This window comes from Euprymna scolopes, chromosome 9 (genome assembly GCF_053919585.1).
Source record: "Euprymna scolopes isolate OS-2025 chromosome 9, ASM5391958v1, whole genome shotgun sequence".
Classification (NCBI taxonomy): domain Eukaryota; kingdom Metazoa; phylum Mollusca; class Cephalopoda; order Sepiida; family Sepiolidae; genus Euprymna; species Euprymna scolopes.
The window spans coordinates 52,583,295-52,586,844 of NC_136490.1; the positions used below are offsets into that span (position 1 = coordinate 52,583,295).

The 3,550-nt window shown below is 37.2% G+C and overlaps 1 pseudogene; it reads right to left on the reverse strand.

The window, feature by feature from the left end:
• Nucleotides 1-603: 603 nt before the first annotated feature.
• Nucleotides 604-720, reverse strand: LOC145285117 (5S ribosomal RNA; annotated as a pseudogene).
• Nucleotides 721-3,550: the final 2,830 nt, after the last annotated feature.

A 3,550-nucleotide genomic window follows, 5' to 3' on the forward strand; every position in this document is an offset into this window, starting at 1 on the left:
TAGTTGAACTCCAAAGTCAACAGAGATGAGACCATTCCTGTAATGATCTGGTGTGTGCTAATTTGGCGGTGAGAAATTTTAGTTCTGTTCAGTTCTAGAAGGTCCACCCTCCCAGACATTGCCTTCTCTTCTTGAAAAAGTTTATTGCTAATCGTCCGAGCCATTCTTACCGGAGAATGCCGATGGGGCTACACAGCCACTTTTTGCAGGTCAAAATTCCCCTCCTCGAGGCGCTGACTTTTCAATCCCACTTCCTGATCTTGGTGTCATGGTTCTTGCAGTTGAATAGAACTATTTATTTAGAATTAATAAAAACCCTCCAGATTAAACTAGAAAAAATGGAAAGACATTTCTTTCTTCATATGTCCTCGGTCAGACAGGTCTTTGAAAAGATTACCCGTTTGAGGCGAGCACTACCGCAGAACTAGGGCTCCTTCTGTCTTTGACAGACTATGGATACCCACGAAGGGGTGCCTGCGCGTGAAATTGTTGCGACAGGAGGTGCGCAATCTCCACCCACACCTCTCCTGAGTTGACATTGTTAAATATCAGTAGCACGTGACGTGTATGTACAGGATGACTGGAAACAAATGCCGGGATAAGCACATACAGCGCCTAGAATTCCCAAATGGTCACCCATCTGGTACTAACTGGGCTCAACATTGCTTAACTTCGGTGATCAGACGAGAACCGGTGTGTCAACGCAATTATGCCATATATATATATATATATAAACAAACCGCGGAGCAACTTCCCTATAGATTAGAGCAGCAGTCGTTAAATCAAATGTTCACAAATTGAACGGTCTTAAAGTAATTAAAACAGTTCATACTATTTATTGTTCGTCCGATTTCAGTTGATAACTATTAAACATCATTCAAGTTGTTTTTCGTTAGTTTCTTAAGAAATAATAGTAATTTTCTTTGCTTCCCGATTAACTTTACGCTATTATCTTACAAAAGAGTCTACATTATCCCTAATAAAATGGCGATAAAGACTAGGCTTCGCAAGTGTTCGCACTAATTTTGATATACGTGTAAGGCAACGTACGGTTTGGCCAACTAATTTTTTTTTCTTATGCTAATGAGAAAGTTTTCGATACTACATCAAACATTCTTATGGTCGTTTTTATTACAAAAATGAGCATAAGTTTTGAGGACACTTCGGCAGCATCGCACTTCTATATATATTCTAATACAAAATTAAAACTTAAGAAAACTCGAAAATGATAACGCATGTAAAACTTATTTGAGACGGTTCCATAAATATATGCATATAGTTTAAGAAGTGTAGAATAAAGACTAAAAAGGATTTGTTCCGTGTGTGTGTGTGTGTGTGCGTGTGTGTGGGAGGGATGTCCAAGATAACGTGATATGTATGCGCATAGTGCACGTTTGCAGGAAAGGCGCAACAGGAGAAAAGAGTCAAATTTTATTGTGCATTCTTTCTTAGATCCTTTAATAGTAGTGCCTTTAACCATTGCGACAAGGGACACAATTAGATCAGACTAAGTCATCCCCGCCCTCGATGAACGTATGCATGTTTTATAAAAAGGGTACATAATTATATAATATGAATATAAATAAATATAGTTCATTTCACAAACTTTACAAGTGCTTGTTTAAATATATTTTTAAAGATAATTATTTATTACAAACATACAAAACCTGTCGTCGATGACAAATGGACAAGAGGAAGATCTTATACGGCGATCTCTCAACTGGCTCAAGACCAGCATAAACATTGGTCCTTAGCTACAAAAATACCTGCAAGCGAGACATGGTGACAGGTGACATCAACTCAGCAGGCTGAGAGTCTTCATCTTAAAACCACGGTTGCTAGTGAAGTGCTGGGTAGGTATGCTCCAACAGGAGTGAAGAAAGGAAAGACCAGCATTTGGAGGGAACGGGGAGCACAAATGACTGGATTGCAAAAGAATTCTCAAAATCAGACACCACGTATATACGTGGCAAATGCAACAAAGCCTACAGATCCAGGATTGGTTCGCACAGTCACAGCAGATGCTATGATTCAGCAATGCACTAATCTGAGGCGCAGGCACCAGCCTCCAGAGAGCGACGCATGCAAACAAAAATATTGGTACTTCTGCCATTTTTTACCGCGCTATTTTTAAATAGTTTTTCCAAGTTAAACTCAAGTTTCACGACATTTTCTTTGTTTATTAAATTGTTCTATGGAAGCAATAAATAGTTACAAAGCACCTCCTCTCCCCATGTTAAGAATGGCTTTCAAAATAATGAGGTTATTATTTCAGCGCGGTAAGAAAAGTGCACAAGTACCAAAATATTCGTACATTTAGTTTTCATCAAAAACGCTGAAAAGAAAATGAAAAGTGCACTAAACACAGATTAAAAAAAAAAAAATACGTTATTTTCAAAGAGAATTCCAAATTGAACATTTAAAATTTGTCCAAGTTTTTTTGTTTTTTTTTCATTTTCTTTTGAGATGTTTATTTTTTTATCCTTGTGGACACGTGCATAGCGAATTCCTCAGTTTTATCTACCGAAAAACAACGTTCACATTATATATGATTGACAGACGCACCGATTTACAGCTCTCCAATACAGATAGATAACCACCCAACCCGAGCCAGAAATCAAACCAACACTCTAGTAAATAGTCGGCAGTTCTAAGTTTTTTTTTTTTTTGGGGGGGGGGGACATTATATTAAATGGTCTCGCCTGCTACTTGTTTAGCATTATGCGAATATCTTTGTAAATAAACAAACAAAGCAGTAGTCAAAATGTTTACATAAATAGCCATTTGAAGGTATCGTTTGTGAACGCCGATCCCATCTTACAGAGGGAAGAACTGCAGAATATATTATATATCTTCTCTACCATTATATAAGAGGAATTAAATATGTGCGTGAGTTCGTTCCATATGGACTCAAAAACGGCTGGGTCGATTTTATGAAATTTAACACGACGATGTGTTTTATGTCCGACAGTGTTCTTAGATTGGTTTTCTGTCAGAATGTCTTCGATAAGAATCGATGATCCAAATATTCCGATGAAAGAAGGAACACCTTATGCTGCCTAACATCAAATGCATTTGTGAAGTTTTATTACCACACAAACCGAAAGGCCCGACATATAAAATCAACAGTAGGTTCTATATGACGGGGGCGCGTCTGAAATTAATGTTTCTGTTGAAACTTGATTTTTTGCATTTTGAACTTTAATGCAAACCTTTATATGTGAAAAATAATTTTATAAAAGCAACACTAGATTCTCTACAGTGCAATGTAGACTGCGACATATTGTTAACTAAGTCACTGCGAGAGACACATGAAGCTTGCTCCAGATGCACTGCGATGAGTCCCCAGTTAGAGCAGGAAATCTATTTCAATTTGAAAAATGGGTGATTTCACTGATTTCTATGACAATACAAAATATGGGAGTGTGAAACAATCGTTGATCATTTAATCCCGTGCAACCTTGAGTCTCCCTGCTAGTATACAACATATCTACACACACACACACACATATATATATATATATATATATATATATATATATATATATAT